Genomic DNA, 6,571 nt, shown 5'->3' on the forward strand with positions numbered 1-6,571 from the left:
TCATTACCAGATCATAAAAGCGTTTATTGCCATTTTCTCCCAAAGTCAAACATTTGTTTAAATATCTGAAAGTACATGTAATTAAAAGAAAACTAGGTTAACAGTGATGATACTGGTAAACATTTATTGCCTTGAAGGTTCATAAATTATGGTTTAAGTTTACATTTTACAGTAGTTAAATACACTTTGCTGAATAATGACTTGTTACATACAGTAGAGCTTTTGTTTTAATAAAGTTTTTAGATTTGAGGTGTAACTAAGTATTTTTGAGTAATTAGTTAGGCTCTAATCCGTGTTCACTGAGATTTGCATTGGTAGAGAGGGAGATGGATAATTGGACAGAGAGAGAGGAATGACAACATGGATGCATACCGTTGGGACTGAGTCACATCATGATTCTCATCAGGCCTGTGGTTATTATCATGTTTTTTATTATTTGTTGCAGCATGTGGTTGTTGTTTATGAACAAGTCCGGCAGAGGTAATCTGCTCAGTGTATCACTGCAGCTTCACTACACCAGGAATGGCTGCTCCTAGGAAAACTACGACAATGAGCTTGGCAAGAGCGAAGGGACAGCTTGACTTTGTTTAACAGCACAATAGCTTCCCTGGCAGTTGCCAGGGGAGCACTGAGAAGTTTCGCTGGTTTACACTGAAACATGTCTTAGCAGCTGTATAGCGTTGTGTGATGCATGTTGTTTGAAAAGCAGCTGCTTAACGTAGCAGTTTATCGACATGGATTCAGCTCTTTTTCTTCACCCACTTACTGTTAATGGCTTCTGGTGATCACTTGTCACCATGGTTACTTTCTAATGCTAAACTCGACCTTCTGTAAGGGCCGAAGTGTTTGTGATTTATTAGGACTGTTAAATCCTTAACGAGGGCCCGTCAGCTACAGAAGCAGACATTAACATTGTCCCATTCAAAGCCCGACATGATTTTCCATTAATAAATCAGGAGATCCTTAAAATGAAGAGCCCGGCTGTCTGCTAAATATCCGGTTGGGAAAGAACTTTATGAACAGAATATCCAGATGCATAGTGGTCTTTAATATTGCAGCCCACAGTCAACAGCATAATCACGTGAAAGAGGAAAACTTCGATAGCTGCGGCCTTCACTTGCCCTGACAACAAAGGAGGAAAGAGAGCGACGGATGACGAGAGTCAATTATGTGACAATGATGTCATGGTTGTACTGGCTCCAATGAAGGCCATATGTCTTATGGGGTTCCCTTGCTACACTCTGTTCCCTGCATCTTTCACATCAGAAAGTGGATTTTCAGACTGACAGGGATTGGAAGGACAGGTGACACATACAAATTATGTACAAACGATGTAACAAACCCCAGACATATCAATAAAAACAAGTTATATTAGACTCAAGCTATCACCAGAATCATTGCGAAACACCAGATGACAATAAATTACCATGTGGCCATGTGATTTTATTGTCTTGTTGTGACAGATAAGTAAATTACCATCTCGGGGCTGAATCCATGAAGGGACTGCATCCGGAATCTGACCATTTAACACGTTATTGGGGTTTTGAGGTACACTGAGACTGCCGTGACTATCTATGGAAATTGGAAATGTTATGGTTTTACAAGATGATAGATGAAGTTAAGGGCAGAAAGTCACATTCTTAAAAGTTGTGTGGTTGGGATTATTACTGTGTTCCCAGACCAATAGCTCACTGACACTTATCTAATTCATAATTTGCTTCTTTATTACAAGCTTCAACTGAAGGATGAGGTCACGGGGGAGACATGGACACCCACACTGCTATACACACATGCACATTTATATGCTGTGTGCTATTTATGTTTGCATTTTCACTCTATTTCTCTGTCTGTCTCTATCTCTCACTTAAACTGAGTGGGTGGTTGAGTAATGAGGCTTAACATATAATCCAGACCTCCCTTTCTTATCTTTGCTTGTTCTCCTCTTCGTTTTCACTTACCCCTTCCTCTAACCGTTTCTAGGAAGTCTGGGTTATCTTCAGCACTCCTTTCAGCTTAAACCACATTGCATTCCACATAAGTCAGATCCTCCTTATCTCCTATCAGCACTCGTGTAAGTGGAGCTTTGCATTCTCCATCTAGGACATTGCTAGAATAAATTATACAAAACCGCATAATATTACTTTATAAAAGAGACGTAAAGTATGTTTTATTTTTTTAAACACATTTTAATCCTCCACAAGCACCTAAATTTTGATTTTGTTAGATCACTTTACCCAGAATTCTGCGAATATTAACACCGTTTAGAACAAGCAAAATCTTCACAATTAAGAATATATATACATCTATATATATATATATATATATATATATATATATATATATCAGCCTATCTGCTCCTTCTTGATCAAGTATGAGTGTTATGTTTTGGACATATATGTTGACATATTGCTGTTGGAAGGTTTTCTTTTTGCTCCAGCTGTCTGTGTTGTTGGGTTTGGTTTTTTTATTTAAATATACATATCAATAAAAAGTTCACTCACACAAAAAAACCCAACAGGCACAGTGACACAGAGGGGAGAGTACTTTGTGAATAGCAACCAGTGGTTTTAAGCTATTAAAATCCATTGTTTAGGTAAATTTGTGGCATAATAATGAAAACAATGTGTAATCATAAATGGGTTATTGATCAAACTTAGACATTACCTTATTTAGGAAGCGCAGCTGTTCAGCATCGCATGGGTGTTTCTTATACGCCCAGACGCTGGGGATCACAGAGGTAAGAGGTCAGAAATTTAAACAGGGAACTTCTGATGTCCGATTTTAAACGGAACGCAGTGTGATATCTGAGATTCTGATTAGTAAGTTTAATTATGAGTTTCTAGGTATGTTGAATGCAACAAAAATTCAAGTTAGACATGTCACTTACTCTTTGAAGTAAGACCAGATATCTGATTGATCTGTGACAAAGTGACACAATCAAACAAGGGAGAACACTGAAAAGAAAAGCTATTAATGCAATGTTTAACTGTATAGCCATTGTATTGCAGTCAGTGGTTGCATTTCTGTTTAGTATTTTCTGATTTAATCCTAAATCAAGCCACAATATAGTCATCTGAAGTGTACTGTGTTAGCATAAGTGCTGCGGTACTGAGACAGGATACTAAAACAATTGACAAAGATGTGTGCAATATGACCTCAGAAAGATTAGTACATAGCATTATTCTCTTTCGTGCTGAGTGCTCCTGTGGTGTTCCAGGAAAAGAAGAGCTTGTCTGGGAGTCGTTCCCTCAAAGCCACAGAGGCTCTCCTTTCCCCCTCTTTGTCCCTCCATCTCCTCCCCATTTCCTTCATTCCAATTCTCTCCTCCTGCTCTGCCTTTCCAGTCCTCCACTTGCAGCCCCCCCCGTCACGGCCTTCATGGGCTGCTTCCCATCTTCCCCTTCGTCTCAGTGCACACTCCAAATGCACCAGCCTGGGGTGAGTGGCTGCTTCTTATTCCATGTCAGAGCGATCCCAACTGGGCCACAGCCTAATGAATCATTTCCTCTGAGATACGGTGAGAAAATCACTTTCAGAGTTTGGAGCGAGCAATCGATGCAGCATGAAGCTCATATGCCCTCTCCTCTCTGTGGTGGAGCCAGGCACAGTTTGTATACATGTGTGCATACAACCAGTCACACACACACACAAATCAACACAAGAGAGGGCTGATGTGCACCTCTTGTTGTATTCTCTATTTTACAGGCAGCTATTTTGACTCCATGAAGCCATAAACTTGATTCAAATGGTTTTAGCCAAAAGAACATATGGATATCAGATGTTATGCCCTCTGTCTTATTGCACTGTCTTTCCTACCCTTTCCCTTCCACAAAAACAAACTTGGGTATGTACGTAATTGTCAAAACACACTGCCACTCATCATGTGTATGTATACCTTCATGCAAGCGCACACGGACTTTTTCGTTCACTAAATATCCACTTTGGCTCCTCCAACCTGACACACACACGTTCATACACAGCCTGCTCTCTGTCACGTACCATCTCCCTCTGGATTTCTGGACCTCCCTGCTGCTCAAGCTGTGTGACTTGGCAGTACATACCGTTGCGCAGAAAACACAGCACCCAGGAGGTCATCGAGTGTGTGTGTGTATGTGAGAAAGAGGGGAAAGGCAGCGGTAGAGATACTGCATGCACTGTACAGTGTACAGTATGTTTTCACATGAGGGCGAGCGCATTCGTGTGTGCAGCATGTTTGTGTTTGTGCATGTTAAGCACCATTAAACAGGTGGCTCCGTATCGCTGTGTAACCAGACCCTGATCTCCTCCTCAGAGGAAAAACTCCTACAACTCCCAGGTTCCCTCCTGACTTCTCTGATTTTCATTTCTGCACTGTAATGGCATTTGTCTCGCCTCGTCTTGTCCACCCCTCCATATACTTTATTTGAACTCCCCCTTCTCTGGCTATGGCTTCCCCTTTGCCCCCTCAGGCTGTTTGGCTTGGCCGCTTGCCCAGATTAGTACACATTCTGTCCCCCAGTCATCACGGTCATTTGGGAGGACTATTTTCCTTCATGCATGTTCAGCGTTCCTCCTGAAGTTCCTCCATTTACTCCCCCTCGTACTCCTTGTACCACTTCATTAAACAGAGGTCTCTGGCAGCCGGGCAAAGGAATGAGCCAGAAAAAGAACATGCCACATGGAAAGCTTTATCTGTTTCCTCCCAACACTCATCTGAAAGAGATATCGCAAGCTTATCCAGAAAATTGGGTAAGAGTTGCTGCTCCCCTTCCCACATCAGTGAGACTTAGATAAAATAATTTTCTAAATATATGGTTCTGTTTTGTTATGCCCCAAAATACCCTATACAACACAAGCTAATGTCGGATAATCACACACAATATTTTTATCGTAAGCTATTTGACCACATCAGATGGCATGTAGCGATACCGCTAAGAGCGGTATCCAAGGGATTTAGAATTTCAGTGCAAATGCAAAGAAAATGCCAGCAAAAGCATTGTTGGTCTTGTTGCCAGATTCTTGAAAACCATGCATGTTTTTTCTACTGGTTCACCATTCTTATATTACTAAGGTGAAGACCTGCCAAAGTGGAATATGCCTCAAGGTTTTGTCTTTCCTTTACCCTTTCAAGTGAGTTACTTCCTTGTCCTGTTCCACAAACCCCTGCCTACTCAATCAACAGTTTTGGCTGCACAGACTCTTGCGTTGGCATCAAGCTGCTCTTATGTTTAGCTGTTTCTACATCCAGTGATAAATGTCCTTGGCCTTTATGGAATTTCATCAATCCAGCTCAGTCATTTCCTCAGTGTGAGTGTACCGTTTCCCATGTGTGTTATAACTGGCATGCTGAGCAACAAGGTCTGCTTATATCTAATTAGCACACTGACAAATTAACACTTCTTGTGATAAACGAATGTTATTTCCAGTCACAGCATGAATGAGTTCAATTCCCAGAAATGTGTTGAGCAAAGGATGGTGCTGGCTCTTCTTATACTGTACTCTTTTCCTGGCTTTTTTTATATGTTATTTTGATTCTTCTTGTCATCCTGCACTTCGTTAAGTCCTCTATTTCTGGTGCATTCTCAAGAGAGAAACAACGTCGCAGAGCACTGCATTATCTTTACCCCACTGCATTATCTTTACCCCACTGATCAAGCTATGGTAGATGTCAGATGTCAAAAAAAGTCCAAAAGCAAGAAGGCTAGTTTGCTTGGAAATGATTTTATTGTACCTTAATACTTTTTAACCTTGTGGAAGTGCCATGGATATTAACCAAAAATGTATCTATCAAACTTGTTTTATTGACTGGCACTGTCACTGGTTGAGTGCTGGCCTCTACTTTGAGGTCAGGAGGGAAAATGGGTGAGTCACAGAGATGCTTTTGCTATCTCTCTGTACTATATCACTCCCATTTAGCCACCAATCTTTTCTAAATAGGCTAAATTGACACAAGTCTAAATATTGGACTGTGAGAAAACTAAATAATCTGTGTAAATACTTCCCTAGGCAATTTAAATTTAAATTCATTCTTTAGTCTACAGTAGTTGTTGTTGCTATATTGGCTGCATTGTTTGTAGTTACTGTAAGTATCATTTCATACTTTTGTTTGGTTATTTATGTCTGATGAGATCTTAAAGTAGGTGATTAGACGTTGTTAGCCTGTACTTCTTGAACTTGATGCATGTGTGTTGTAGAACATGATAGAGTGTTTCATTAAAGCGAAAATCATCAAATCATGCCTGTTTTTTAATAAGGCCACAGGATAGTGGTTAACATCACTGTCATGCTATTAAAACCACTGTGTGACCACACAAGCTTTATGAGTAGGGACATGGTCATCCACAAGTCACCACAGCCATTAGGAAAACAGATGCATTATGGGATGAAAGCTAGGGACCAATGTTAGTAGTGATTAACATATGTAGCTGTCTTCAGGATGATTGCAATATGTTGATGCAGTTGCAGCGTTTGTATCTGAGCTTCTGCACTACAATTCTATTGTATTTTCCCATTAAATACAGTGAAAAACTACAGGTGTTAATGGCCAGTTCTGCAAGAGGAGAGACAAGACCCCGGCGCTGCTAGCAGAAGA

The sequence above is a fragment of the Siniperca chuatsi genome, linkage group LG15 (genome assembly GCF_020085105.1).
Source record: "Siniperca chuatsi isolate FFG_IHB_CAS linkage group LG15, ASM2008510v1, whole genome shotgun sequence".
Classification (NCBI taxonomy): Eukaryota; Metazoa; Chordata; class Actinopteri; order Centrarchiformes; family Sinipercidae; genus Siniperca; species Siniperca chuatsi.